This window comes from Bidens hawaiensis, unplaced genomic scaffold (genome assembly GCF_021521415.1).
Source record: "Bidens hawaiensis isolate Kalapana, Puna unplaced genomic scaffold, B.hawaiensis_p1.1 tig00063533_1, whole genome shotgun sequence".
Classification (NCBI taxonomy): domain Eukaryota; kingdom Viridiplantae; phylum Streptophyta; class Magnoliopsida; order Asterales; family Asteraceae; genus Bidens; species Bidens hawaiensis.
In genome coordinates this window covers 8,632-24,634 of record NW_027501364.1, presented here as the reverse complement: position 1 = coordinate 24,634, position 16,003 = coordinate 8,632, and the positions used below count along the sequence as shown (strand labels likewise).

General features: G+C 36.6%; 1 pseudogene across 1 annotated transcript; it reads right to left on the bottom strand.

The window, feature by feature from the left end:
- Positions 1–3,597: 3,597 nt before the first annotated feature.
- Positions 3,598–12,658, bottom strand: LOC143603982 (putative aldo-keto reductase 4; annotated as a pseudogene). Its single transcript, XR_013148202.1, has 5 exons — positions 12,371–12,658; positions 11,391–11,588; positions 10,347–10,519; positions 5,416–5,518; positions 3,598–4,124 (listed from the first exon to the last, which is right to left on the bottom strand). The product of XR_013148202.1 is annotated as a putative aldo-keto reductase 4 (transcript).
- Between the last annotated feature and the right edge of the window lie 3,345 nt (positions 12,659–16,003).

Genomic DNA, 16,003 nt, shown 5'->3' with positions numbered 1-16,003 from the left:
GAACAAGCAATTATTCCATGTGAGGCAGGTGAAATACGACTGTTGGCAACGCAATTGGTACTTTTTTTGCTTGGCCAGAACACCTAATCGTATGTGACCAGGAGGTTGGTTCCCTTTTAACTTAACCGAACAAATATCTATGTTCTTTTTCATTTAGTTTCAAAAATGAACACTTGTGTTCGTTTATGTTCGTTTGTTTATAATCTAAACTAACGTAATTGAACAAAGATAAACGAACATAAACGAACTTCACGCCGAAAGGTTCACGAACAGTTAAACGAACGTTCGGTATGTATGTATGCATACTATTTTGTTCTATTCAATTACAAAATACGACATTAATTATACATATTTGTTTTTCATATTCTGTTGTTCCAGCTACCACCACTCCCATCCTCAAAAGAAGCTGGCAAGAAGGCAAAGGCAAAGTACACAACGATAGACCGGGTGACCAAACAGAAGACAAGGAGCGGTGCCAAGAAAACCGACGCCTTAGCTAGTATATAGGTAGTCGTTATTTTTGTATTTTGTAAGATATTTTGCATATACATTTGCTTAAGTGAATATTATTGCTAATATAATAATTTTGTTTTGTTGTTTATATCTGTTTTATATTACTGCATAAAAAATAAAAATAATTATATATTGCCTAATTACACACAATTTGGCCACATAGAACACATTAAATAGGTGTGGCCAAAAGTAAGACAATAGCCACACCTGAAATTACAAAAATTAGAGTCTATAAATGACCATTAGCCACAACATAAGCATTTTTGTGTGACGAAAAGTTTGACAATAGCCACACTTTAAATTTCGAAAAGCATTATGTGTGACAAACGGTAAGACAATGGCCACACCACAAACTACAAAAGAGTGTTTGAGTGGCCACACAGTTTTAGCCACATTGACAACAACCTCCAGTGTCTATATGATATTATTAGCCACACAGTACCTAACTATGTGTGACGAAAAGTTTGACAATAGCCACACTTTAAATTACGAAAAGCATTATGTGTGACAAACGGTAAGACAATGGCCACAAACACAAACTACAAAAGAGTGTTTGAGTGACAACTTCACATTTTTAACCACATTGACAACAACCTCCAATGTCTATATGATATTATTAGCCACACTGTACCTCACTATATGTGACTAAAAGTTTGACAATAGCAACACTTAAAATTAGGAATGGTGTGTGACAAACGGTAAGACAATGGCCACACCACAAACTACAAAAGAGTTTTTGACTAGCAAGTTTACATTTTTAGCCACATTGACAACAGCCTCCAGTGTCTATATAATATTTTTAGCCACACAATAGCTTACTATGTGTGACAAAAAGTTTGACAATAGCCACTCTTTAAATTAGGAAAAACAATATGTGTGACAAACGGTAAGACAATGGCCACACCACAAACTACAAAAGAGTTTTTGACTAGCAAGTTCACATTTTTAGCCACATTTACAATAACCTCCAGTGTCTATAAGATACTATTAGCCACACAGTACTTCATTCTGTGTGACGAAAAGTTATACAATAGCCACACTATATATTAGGAAAAACATTTTTGTGTGACAAACGGTAAGACAATGGTCACACTATAATCTACAAAGGAGTTTTTTAGCGGAAAGTAAACATATTTAGCCACTTTTATTGTAATAGCTAGTGTCTATATCATATAAGTAGTCACCCTATTATTAAATTTAAGTGGCCATTTCTTTGCTATATTCACACGGCATAGGTCACAATGTAAGCTTAACACAACCCTAGTGGCCACATTAATATAAAATTCATGTGGCTGAAGCATAAATTCATGTGGCTATATAGATATAATGGTCACTCTTAGTAAATTGACATGTGGCCATTTTCTACCATTTAGCCACACTTATTGGAGAGTCTTCTTGATGGCCAGCAACTAATGTCTGTACCCTTTAGCCACACTTATTACCACATAAGGCCACTAAAAACTCTGTGTGGCCATATCATGCCCACGGTGTCGCGACCTTTGGCCACATACGTCCTGAACCAAATGTGTGTGGCTAAAGGCCTACGGCCACACTTTTATCGTGTGACCGAAGGTCAATTTTTACGTAGTGTTAATATGGCATTTTGAGTTTGAACTGAGAAATTTTAATGACCATAATGCCCTCAGCTTTCCATCATTTATGTTAACATTTGATGGAAGTTTAAATTAGTATCTAACATTGTTAAAAAATTAAAACCTTAATACTCATACCTCTGACTTTTAAAATTTAATACCCAATCTTGTTATTTTAGAAAAACGCCATGCACTAACTGAGTAATTGTGAAATATTAAATATAAGTTATGCTAAAATAAAAAAAGGAATAGAAAAAGTGGCTATAACATAAGGTTAAGTGGCGATGAATATGGAGGAGATGCTAATGTGAAGAATGTCGGGGAATGATAAATAGTATGTATAAGTATATGGCATAATAGCCTTCGGATTCTTGTACCCTTCGTTGTACTCTTATCTAGCAATTACCAGTTGATCGCATACAATTTTGTTTACATATTGTTTTATTTTTTCTATGTTAAAAATTATGGCTAATTCTATACCTTAAACGACTTACACCTAATTATATTGGTGATCCTATAATTTACTCATTTACAATTTTACATTTTCAGTTCTTTTACGGGTAGTACATGTTGTTCGCTAACAGCTAATACAGATGGTAATATCACTAGGCACTAACAATCATTAAAAAACATCTTAAAATGAATAAAATACCAGACAAAAAACAAAACAAAACAAAATAAATACATATTAAAACAAGCGAAACTCACACATCCCTTCCCATCTTTGTTTTCTCTAGACTCCAAGCATGAAGATGGTAGCCAATGACTCCTCTGCGGGTGACATCTCTCTTTGTCGAAACTCATGGTTTCACGATATGGGTTACTTTAATTAGACTATTCGGTCTTTGTGGGCTAGGTAAATTCGCTGATATGAATGATTCAACAATGTGTTCGATCGTTGTTGCATCTGTAATCCATGTAATTAAATCTAAAATTTACGTGAGATTACTCTAACTTACGTTTCTATAAAATAGAAATAAATAAATAAAATAAAATTTCTGGAGTTCAAAATATCTGAAGATTTTGTATTTTAATCAAATAATAAGATTATTAATTAATTAATAAATAATAATAATAATAATAATAATAATAATAGTTTTTATACTTATATAACTTGAGTGCTATACAACTTCTAATTTATTGAGCTTTTATGAGATATTTTCTTTCTTTAAAAACACTTCTCGATTCTTTAAAATAAATACACCACAACCTTTACTTACAAAACTTGAACCCCAAGAGGCCAAGCTTTTGGTTGTAATTTGTAAAGCACTTAAGCACATCGTGTAACCACCAGAATGTGGACTTTTATAAAATAAGTAAAATAACTAAGAGAATTTTGTAAACCTTAAAACGTGTACTATAACAACTACTCAAATGATATAATCCCTTTTAACGTTTTAAGATGAACATATATTAAAACCAATTTCTTCCATGGCATTTTATACCAGAAAATAATAGCAGTACTTATGGTAGAATTATCACACATAACAAAAACCAAACGAGACATGGTGATTTATTCAATCATATACTCAAAACACGAAGCCGCATGTATTTATTCCTCTCAAAGACTCCCAACTTCCAAAACACAAAACCAGGCTTTCACACGAAAACAACCCCGATTCAACCTTATACAAGCATATGACAAACAAACGACAAAACAACACGAACTCGGAGTGATTCATATTAAGCTTTCCAAGATGACAACGGAGGAGTCTCAGAGTCCAAATATGTTGAAACACCCGCACCATATCGCGCTCCCTTGACTGCATCGGCAGATGCAATGGATTCAAGTTCAGCCATCTCTTCGGGCGTTAGCTTCACAGCTAATGCTCCGATATTTTGTTCAAGACTTTCGATCTTTGTGGTCCCTGGAATGGGGACCACATCGTTTCCCTGGTGGTGGACCCATGCCAATGATAACTGTGACAGGGTGCACCCCTTCTTTGATGCTAGCTCGTTAACTCGCTCATATAAGATCTTGTTGTGTTCGAGATTTTCAGCTTGGAACCTTGGTAGGTACTACAAAATGAGTAATATTATGAAAATTAATTAAGAAACAGGTCAAATGGGTCAAAATCAGATCTCAGAAGTTATCCAAGTACATACAAGTAAACTTACTAAATCAACATGATTTAGACAAAATAGAATAGATTAACATTCTAGTAATATATTTCTTTGTAAATCATGTGTAACACTCATTATCTATTAATTATGAAGACTTCGAACTAAAGGTGTTTCGTTAGGGGTGTTAATTACAGAAGTGACACGAACACACGATCCGAACCTAACACTAAATTTACGGGTTTGTGTTTCATATAATCAGGTTCGGGTCGAACCCGCAGCTAAACGTGTCATGTTAGGATCTGATCGGTGGATTCTTGGGTTGACCTGTTTAACGCATTTATTAAAATTGTATTTTTTTAAACGTGTTAGGTATGCCAAAATTTAAACCTAAAAAGGAATTTGATATAAGATTTTACAATTAAAGCGTTTATATAAAAATGTATTTCTTTTTGCAAAAATGTATTTCTTTTTGCAAAAATGTAAATTTAAAGTATTCATATATGAAAACAATTAAAATAAATAAAAAAAATTTCCGGTCAAACAGGTTGTGTATGGCCAACATGCTAATACGTGTGCTGTAATTTGGTTTACGTGTCTCACATGATTTTCGGGTTCCCATGTTTAGGTTTGTGTCCAGTTAAACATTTGAACCTGCAAACAAGACCTGTTTAGCACCTCTAGACCTATCCATTTCATCAAAAGCATTTTAGAAATGACCATTTTACCCTTATTTTCTAAAACTAAAAAACTTCATATTTATTTTAACTCTAGAACTTATGTCTACCAATCAACAATATTTTTTCGATATATAAGGTTTATATATAAAATTTTAAAGTTTCAGAAAAGTAAGTGTAAAGGGTCATTTCTTTAAATATTTTTAATAAAATGTGTAAATTTGATATTTTAACAAGTTTTCAAAGGTATATATAATATTCTAAGTTTGGGTTGGGTATATATGAAATTCTTCCCTAACATTTATAACTACTATGAGTTTCAACATGTTTATAGGGGTAAAATGTCATTTACTGAGCCTCACTTGTTGCCACTAGAGCGATGGTTTCTTCATAAGTGATATCACTTGATGTCATTTGGATCCTTTTATTTGAAATGACAAGTCATGTTTTTTCAGCAAAAAAAAAAATCAAAGCTAAAAAAATAGTCAATTTGATCCTAGAACATATATTTATTGCAATGAAGAAATTAACCTAAACATTTTGATTTTTTGAACAAGGTGTAAAATACATACCTTACGGAAGTCACCATCTTCTAACTTCTCCAAAATCTGTGGACCGGATTAAAAGAACCCTCGTCCAAGAGGACTATATGCAACAATTCCAATGCCAAGTTCTCTGATACAAAAATGAGAAATTTGTTGGAGTTAATTCAACCTTAGGATAAAATTGAAAAACTACCGTTGGAATTGTGGTTGTTGGAGCTGAGTCAGAAAGTCAATAAGGGTCTGGTCTTTTGCTGAGTCTTGTTTTTATTATTATTATTATTCTGCATGTTTAAGTTTGTTCCTAGTTAATAGGTTTTGTTTGTTCTCTGTTGATTAAGTCTATTTGTTTACGTTGTAATTTGCCTATATAAAGGCCATCTTTTTATTCAATAAAGTATACAGAAACCATTCGACAAACTCTATCATATTATTGTTAATCTTGATATCAATCTGCTCCAACAGATTGGTATCAGAGCAACCAGGTTCTTTAAACACACAGATTCGTAATTCCTCTTCCTCAACTGTCGATTTCTATCAAAAACCCTAATTGTTGTTGCTGCTGCTACTACTCTGACTAATGGCCTCTAATACTGGTGGTATTCCCTCTACACCTCTTCCAATTTTCAAAGGAGAAGGCTATGAATTTTGGAAGATTCGTATGAGGACGATACTCATATCTCAAGATCTTTGGGATTATGTGGGGACGGGCTATAATGATGCAGATGGAGATCGAGCAAGGCTCAGAGATAACAAAAAGAAGGATGCAAAGGCATTGTCCTTGATTCAGTCCGATGTGCATGATGATATCTTTTCTCGAATTGCAGGAGCTACATCGTCCAAGCAAGCTTGGACACTCTTGCAAAACGAGTACCAAGGTGATTCTAAGGTTCAAATGGTTAAATTGCAAGGACTCCGACGGGAGTTTGAAACCATTCAGATGAAGGAAGGAGAGCTTGTAGCAGATTTTTTGTCAAAAGTTATGAAGATAGTAAATCAGAAACGAGCTTATGGAGAAGCGGTGACGGATCAGACGATTGTTGCGAAGGTTCTTCGAAGTTTGCCGGCTAGATGGGATCATGTTGTTGCTGCAATTGAAGAATCCAAGGACCTGAGTAGGCTTTCATATGATCAGCTTATGGGGTCATTACAGGCTCATGAAACTCGGGTTAACCGAGGTGTCCAGACACCCGTTAAAGAACATGTGTTGCAAGCAAAGGAAGAGGATAGTACTAGATTGTTTGCACGAAGAAGAGGTCGAGCACCTTTTAGGTGTCGAGGCGGAGGCCGTGGTAGAGGTTCCGGACGAGGAAAAAGCACTGTCGAATGCTATAATTGTCATCGAACGGGGCACCTAAGTCGTGATTGCTGGAGTGAACCTCATGCGGGTGCGGCTCAAGAATGAGAAAGTGATGAGGATGAGGAAGGGCATGTGCATGTTGCACTTGCATGTGATGACAAGAAAAATGAAGACGCTACTGTCCTCATGGCAAACAATAATACCAGCAACACCAAGGACATTTGGTTCTTGGATAGTGGTTGTTCTAACCACATGACTGGGCAGAAAGCCTTATTTGATTACATTGATCATTCAAAGAAGGTAAAAGTACGTATGGGAAACGGCAAAAGGATCCAAGTAGAAGGAAAGGGAATGGTGAGACTTGAAGTTATGGCTGGGAAACACAAAGCTATTAGTGATGTTCAGTATGCACCCGAGCTTGATTTCAATTTGTTGAGCGTCGGTCAATTAATGACTGTTGGTCACAAGTTGTTATTCGATGAAGGAGTGTGCACTATAACAAATAAGAAGACTGGGAAGATTGTATGCACTGTCCCTATGTCTGGTAACAAAACATTTCCATTAAATGTGGCACATACTAATACTGTGGGGCTTGCTGCCATTGGTGATGAAACAAATATATGGCATTTACGGCATGGCCATTTGAATGAAAGAAGCCTACAAAGTCTTAGTACCAAGAATCTGGTGTACGGGTTACCAAAAGTGAAGAGTTGGAATGTTTGTGAAGGATGTGTCGAGGGAAAACAGGCTCAAGAAGAATTTCCCCAGCAAGGTTCTCGAACTGCTCAAATCTTGGACCTAGTCCATGCGGATGTATGTGGACCGATGCCCGTTGAATCATTAGGAGGTAACAAGTTGTTTCTCTTGTTTACTGATGATATAAGTCGTATGACGTGGGTGTATTTCTTGCATGATAAGTCTGAAGTATTTAATAAGTTTAAGTTATTTAAAGCCAAATTCGAGAAAGAAACCGGTTTAAAGATCAAGGCCTTAAGATCGGATCGAGGGGGAGAATTCATTTCAAAAGAGTTCATGAGTTTTTGTGAAGAAGAAGGAATGCGAAGGGATTTGACAGCGCCATACACTCCTCAGCAGAACGGAGTATCTGAAAGAAAGAACCGAACCATCGTTGAGATGGCAACGAGCATGTTACACGATAAGAACTTGAGTAAGGTATTCTGGGGAGAAGCCGTAGCCACTGCAATTTATATCAGAAACATGTCACCTACTCGTGCAATTAATGAACGAACACCATATGAAGTATGGTACAATCGTAAACCTTCTGTTCATCATCTTAAAGTTTTTGGATGTGTTGCTTATGGGTTAAACCCTAAGCAAAACCGTAAGAAGTTTGATTCTAAAACAAATAAATGCATATTTATTGGTTACTCGGTTAATTCTAAAGCGTATAGATTGTATAATCCAGAAACTAGAAGTGTTATTATCAGCAGAGATGTAACATTTGACGAGTCAGCAAAATGGAGTTCAAAAGGTGAAGGGAGACACGAATTACCTACTGAATTTGTAGGTAAAATTGGTAGTGCAAGCGGCTACTGCCCAAGTACAAATGGGTCAGTTAATGGGCATAATGATGGGCAGCAAAGTCAAGGAGACAATGAACAGCCAAGTTCGAGTAATGAAGAAAGAGCGAGAACCCCTATTCGTGCTAATACGGGTTCTGTTTCAAGTGATACTCCAGAAAGTAAAACACCCAAGGTACATCAGTTATCAGATATTTATGAATGTACTATTCCTATAGAAGATTATGAAGCATGTCAGCTAGCTCTTTCTTCTATGGAATCATGCTCTTTCGATGAAGCTGTGGTTCAAAAGGAATGGGTAGAAGCAATGGAAACTGAGCTAAGGGCCCTTGAAAAACATAATACTTGGTCACTAACCGAGTTACCTGATGGTAAACGGGCCATAGGTCTAAAATGGGTGTATAAGGTCAAACTCACAGCCAATGGTGAAATTCAGAAGTACAAGGCACGCCTTGTTGTGAAAGGGTATGCCCAAGAGTATGGTGTGGACTATGAGGAGACGTTCTCTCCTGTGGCGAGGTTTGAAACTATTCGAGTGATAATATCCTTGGCTGCTCAACAAGGCTGGGATATTTATCAATTTGATGTGAAGTCGGCCTTTCTGAACGGGCCTCTCAAGGAAGAAGTTTATGTAGTTCAACCCCCTGGGTTTGAAATTGAAGGGGAAGAACACAAGGTGTATAAGTTACATAAGGCCTTGTATGGGTTAAAACAAGCTCCAAGGGCTTGGTATGAACGCATTGATACGTACTTTCAACACCATTCATACATTCGACTCAAGAGTGAACCAACTGTGTACATCAAAAAGGTTAGTGCCACTGATATAATATACACTAGCTCCTCAAAAGAATTGTTATCCGAGTTTAAAGCTAAAATGGTTGGAGAATTCGAGATGTCTGATCTTGGCATGCTAACTTACTTCCTTGGCTTGGAAGTAACTCAAAAGGATGATGGTATTTTTGTTTCTCAAAAGAAGTATGCAACTGATGTGTTAAAAAGGTTTGGGATGGAAAAATGCACAGCTGCAGTTACTCCTATGAATTGTGGTGAGAAGCTTCATGTTGATGACACAAGTAATCAAGTTGATGAACGAATGTTCAGAAGTTTAGTAGGAGGGCTGTTGTATTTAACTCATACACGACCTGAATTGGTCTTCTCAGTTGGTGTTATTTCACGATACATGCATAAACCATCAGCATGTCATTATGGGGCAGCAAAGAGGGTATTGAGGTATGTCACAAGAACAGTAGATTATGGCTTATGGTATGAACGGGGAAGAAAGATACATCTAGAAGGCTATACGGATAGTGATTGGGCTAGTTCCATTGATGGTAGAAAGAGTATTTCAGCATACGTTTTCTCAATTGGAGCAGGTGCGGTTTCATGGTGCTCAAGAAAACAACCTATTGTTGCACTTTCATCAACTGGGGCTGAGTTTGTAGCGGCCAATGGAGCAGCATGCCAAGCAATGTGGTTAAGAAAGTTATTAAAGGAGCTGGGTCAGGTTCAAGAAGAAGCAACACATATTTACTGTGACAATGCATCGGCAATATTTTTGTCAAAAAATGCTGCTCTTCACAAAAGAAGTAAACACATTGACATCAAGTATCACTACATCAAAAGTTTGGTAGAAGCAAACGAAGTTGAACTAATATCTTGCTGCACTCAAGAACAGTTTGCTGATGTTCTAACTAAAGCGCTTGGAACAGAACAATTTTGTTATTTGCGTGAAAGATTGGGTGTGAGAAAGTTTGAATTATGGGAGGATGTTGGAGTTAATTCAACCTTAGGATAAAATTGAAAAACTACCGTTGGAATTGTGGTTGTTGGAGCTGAGTCAGAAAGTCTTGTTTTTATTATTATTATTCTGCACGTTTAAGTTTGTTCCTAGTTAATAGGTTTTGTTTGTTCTCTGTTGATTAAGTCTATTTGTTTACGTTGTAATTTGCCTATATAAAGGCCATCTTCTTATTCAATAAAGTATCCAGAAATCATTCGACAGACTCTATCATATTATTGTTAATCTTGATATCAATCTGCTCCAACAAAATTTGTAATTTTGTATTTCTTTTCATTATTGATGGCATAAAAATATTGACAAAACAAAGGCTGTGTGGAACCTGCAAGTAGGAATGATATCTTGTTCAACATCTCTTGACCACAAGGACCATTCTAGTTGTATGGCGGTTATTGGGTGCACCGCATGCGCTCTTCTGATAGTCGATGCTGATGCCTCTGATAATCCAACATATTTAATTTTTCCTTCTTCAACAAGTTTCTTTAATTCTCCCATCTTAAAGAAAAAAAGAAAAACATTTTATAACCTCAAATATTAAAGGTTTGTTTAGCATTGTGTTGTATAACATAGTGTTTGGATGTGTTTGATGTATTTTGATAATTTAAGGATCAATTATCAAAATACTCCTAAACTCATTGTTTGAATACTAAATAATCAAATAACCAAATAACCAAATTTGTTGCAACCAGTCCTAAGCTAATTATGTCACCTAATCGCAATATATCACATAACCACAATAAGTTCCAATGTACCCGAGCACTAGACACCAGGTACTTTTAAAACTTGATACAATCAAGAAATAGTAATCAAATTTCAATATTATCACAATAAAGTAGATCGGTCATACCTTTTTCCTAACAAAAACCATTAAAGTATCAGTATAGTTACATTGTTATGATACGTTTAAAAGTTGTTTTAAATAACCTAAATGGAATAACTATAAAACTTGGTTATTTTATACTTAGTGACTTTTTTTCTTCATAATCACCACCTAATTCGAGTTAAAAATGAAATCAATAACCAACAAACACTAGTTAAGTACCATATCAGTTCCATTTAGGTAACTAAATATTAATATTTTCAAACATATAGCAATATTGATATGTAGCTTTTCTTTAGTGCACCTGTACACCTAACAATTAACTAGAATAGACAAATTACAGAACCAGGTACACATATTCCTTTTTAGTATAATATCTTGCACCAATTATTAAATGAATGTTCATAATCCTATCTTACCAAACCTAGCTCTCAAATGCCATAAATGGAAATTGGCACCTTCATTACAGTCATGAGACTACCAGTCACCATTTCCAAACACACAATAAATACTCAAAAACTGTTAAACGCGATCAGATCATCTTACCGTGATTTCAATCGGCACACGAGTATCAATCCTGTGCTGATAATACAGATCAATGCAATCCACCTCAAGCCGCTTCAAACTTGCTTCACAAGCAGCCCGAACATACTCCGGATCTCCCCGAACCTCCCTCACACCATCATACGTAATCCCAAACTTCGTCGCTAATTCCATCTTCTCCCTAACTCCCCCCTTCAAAGCCTGCATTCAAAACCTAACCCCTAAGTTCTCCAAACACGCAATTGCAACAATAACTGAATAATTGATTTAGGGATGGCCGTTAAACCCGAAACCATGAGAATATCCGAAACCCAACACTACTGGGACGCGTAAAACCCGTCCCATTAGAGTTTGGGACTTTGGGATTAGTTTTGAATTTTTTCAAAGGTTTGGGATATCTAAATACCTTATTACCCTATTTACCGATTATATACCCGACACAACTTTTATATATATATAAACTTGTTGGGTTCGGATCAAATACAAATGAAAATGAAATTAACGTGCTAAAGGTGAAAATCAAGTAGAGTAATTATGTAATTACAATATTACATCATAGAGTAATTACATAATTACTCTACTTGATTCTCACGTTTAGCACATTAATTTCATTTGTATGTTAACCTTCCCCTAAACTCTAAACTTGGTTATGACAACTTTTTAAAACATTTTATGGTAATCATTGCTCATTTGTTTATAATCATTTGTTTCCTCAATCTAAACATCTCGGCCGAACTGAAGTGAAAAGGCCCGGAAACTTTAACGAGTAACGAAATATATATAAGTTAAATTTAGTTTGAGTCATTAGCTAAATGGATATGGATAAAAAAAAGCACCTATTTTAAAAAATATATATACAAATGAAAAAGTTTTGGCCCATTACGTCCCCGACAAAAACCAGACGAGACGGGTTTGAGACGAGTTTTACTAATAGGGAATGAGTTTGGGAATGCATAAACCCCCCGACGCATACAATTACTGACCTTGCCGAGAAGGATTTCGTTGGTTTTGGGACCGTAGATGTCGGAAGTGTCAAGGAATGTGACTCCGAGGTTGATGGCGTGGTGGATGAGGTTGATCATGTCGGGTTCGGGCTTGGGGGCTCCGTAGAAAGCGGACATGCCCATACAACCTAGGCCTTGGGCGGATACTTCTAGGCCCTGTGAACCGAGTTTGATCCGTGGAACTGTTGTCATGTTTGATTTGGTTTGTTTGTTGTACAGAGTGAGTGAATGATGTAGCTGGGTTTAATCTGGAGATTGGTTTTGTTTGGGAGTTGGTGATTTAAAGTGAGTGTGAAGGTCGAGTGGATTGCAGGTCAACGGAGCATGACAACAGGGTGACGTATGCGCCTACGTTTTAACATTCTGTTTGGGTAGCTCGTGCACAAAATAGATTTCTTGTGTCCGCCCAAAGACAGAATAAATTTCACCTGGGAAAGGCTGTTTCTATCAATTTTATAGTGCCAAACAAGCAACTACTTTAAAACATTAAAGGCTAACACTCGTTTTAACTTGGATTAATGAGATTATTTTCCCCCTATACTCGTAGTCATTCGATACTTTTACTCGTAACCGTCTCTTCAGTACGGACATCGTTACTAAGATTTTAGAGTTACTGTTATTCGGTACTTACGGATACCGTTACGGGTATTTCTGTACCCGGTACTCGTTTGGAATATATAGAGGTACCATTTTATTAGGATGTCCAACACTTAACCTGTTCGTATCATCTTCAAGAGGTTCAAGACTTCAAGCGGTACCCGTTGGTACCTGTCGCATACCAATTCAAGGCTTCAAGTTGTTACGGTTTCGGTACTATAGTTTATTGAATATCGGTATCGAACAATACTTGTACCAATTCAGCCATTTGGTACCAGTCGCATATCGGTATCCCGACCGATACGGTTTATTTGTTACTCGTACCGGTACCGTACCAAGTTTAGTGGAGATTTTAAAAAAGTACAAAGTGGTATCAAAACGGACATCGTATCGAAAGTATCTGTACCCGAACTTGTACCCATACCATAGAATTCAGCACGATACTCGGTACCCAGTTTTACTGTTTTCGGTACGGATACAAGTATGGTACTGTTCTCATCCATGCGCTTAACTACTCTAAACCATTTTTCATTTAATAAAAAAAATTTCAATGATATGGATGATTGGTTAAGGGCCCACTTGCAAAAATAATACCACTACCACCCATCGGGTTTTACTAATCAAAATTAACTACCTCAAAGCCCCAAAGGGATACCCTAATAGGTGGAGGTGCTCCTCTCATGTTTTATACTACCCCAAAGAGCTCGAATACCCCCTGTTAGGATTAAATACACACATTAACTGATCACAAATACGAAAGCAATAAACGAACATGTGAATTTAACGTGGTTCGGTTTAAACTGACCTACGTCCACCGGTGACAACTAGATATTCTTTATTGAGTGACAAATAGCTACAAGTACATAGTGTGGTTTATATAGAGACGAAACTAAGGTTTATAACGTATTCCCTCTGTCCCATTTTAAATGTCATGGGACCCAAAACACACAAATTAAGAAATGTTTGATCATTTTATTTTATGAGCTGTAAAATGACAATAATGTCCTTTGAGTTATTATGACATTTAAATTGGGACAACCAAAAATTGGAAATTGAAACATCTAGTATATGTAATAGTAAGGGCACAATTGAAAATTGAATTTATATGTATAGAAATGACATTAAAATTGGGACAATCAAAAGTGGAAAAATGTACATTTAAAATGGGACGGAGGGAGTATTAAACATGATATCTAAACTGGGCCTTATTAAATAAGATATCTAAACTGGGCTGGGCTTAGGCCTGGCTACCCGTACCCGTCTCCTCTTTGACTTCATATAATAAACCGGGCCTACGAATCCCAACAATCTCCTACTCGGAGGCCTTGAGTACTATCATCTACACTCCTGATCGTACTTTTGTAATCTAAACATTAAACTTCTAATTACCTTGACCTTCTCATCAATTAACTTGAAGGCCCGTTGAAGCTCCCAAGAGCTCAAACATATCAATCACGGCTAAAACTGCCCCTGACTCGTTCTCTGTCCACCGGCTCCCACTGTAACGAACTACCAGATCCTGAGATAACATGAGAAAAAACATTCTCCATATTCAGCAAGTAATCAACTGGATAGACTTTTACAGCTGGAATATCGGTTTTCTTAATCATTGTCTACCTTGAACTATAACTGAAACACTGCATGTGTTCCCACTACCACGATGCACCCCCCCCCCCCCCAATTGATTTAACCTTCCTAGATAGCTTATCATGAATCTTCACTTTGGCTGTGGGTTTGTTACTTTCAAAACAAACCTTCTTCTGCCCACGAGATTCTGTGAACCGGATTTTATCTTTCACCAAAACTGGATCCTCTCCTTTCAGTGACATATCGACCATATACAACGAACCCATTTTCTTGCCACGAGCAAGCACGAGATTCCCTTTAACTACCTTCCACTGCACATTCCCGAACTTAACATCGTAACCCTGGTCATCCAACTGCCCGACTTAAATCAAACGTCTCTTCAAGCTTGGAATAACCCTCACATCTTTCAAAGTCTAAGAAGTACCGGCTAAAGTTATTAAATCAACATCTCCCACACTGACCCCGTCATCTGTGTCGTCTTCTGTAACGTTCACCTCTTTCTTACTATTTGGACATTGATTCTTGAAGTGTTCCGTCTCTCTACAACCCAACATTCTATATCTTTACAAGTCTTAGACTGATTCCTCTTCCTGCTCCCACTTCCTGGTTGTTTTCCCCTACATCTGTATTTTGTGACTAACATATTTCATGATGACTCACCTGAATTTCTACGCCTTGAATCTTCTCCAAGAATAAAATCCCGAATCCCATCAAAAGTAATTTTTGTATAGGAAATACAAACTACAGTAACTGTTTGCGACCAACTGTCGGGCAAAGAGGATAATAACAATACGACTTGAACTAATGTCGATTGACACTAAGCAGGAGATGTTCAAATTAAGATTATTAATATGCATTGTAGCTGACTCGCCCTCTTTCATTCTTGTTGTCACTAGCTCTCGGATAAGATAGACCTTATTCGCTGCCGAAGGCTTCTCATACATGTTGGATAGTGCCTCCATCATACTACGCGATGTGGTTTCTTTCATGATGTTAAACACAACATCTTCTGACAATGACAAAGTAATACAAGCCCTAGCTTTCTTGTCTAACTTCTTCTAAGTTGAATCTGACAACTTTTCTAGTTTTTCATCCTCAATCACTACATCCAAGTTTTTCTGACAAAGTAACGCCTCAATCTGCATCTTCCACCAACCAAACTTCTATCCATCAAACTTCTGTATCGAAACCTTTTCGCCATCTGCCATGGCAATGACTAACCGAAAACCTAGATAAAAAACAAAGACATACACAACAATGGCATGGGCCTAAACTTAACGGTTGTTCTACTGAACTTTGTTAAATAATCAACCTAATTAAACGCAACAGAATAATGAACTGTAAATAAGAAAACTGAAACTATAATTACTGAAATGATAAAACTTGACAAACGCTTTTGACACTGGTTCTTAATTTCTTTAATGCTTC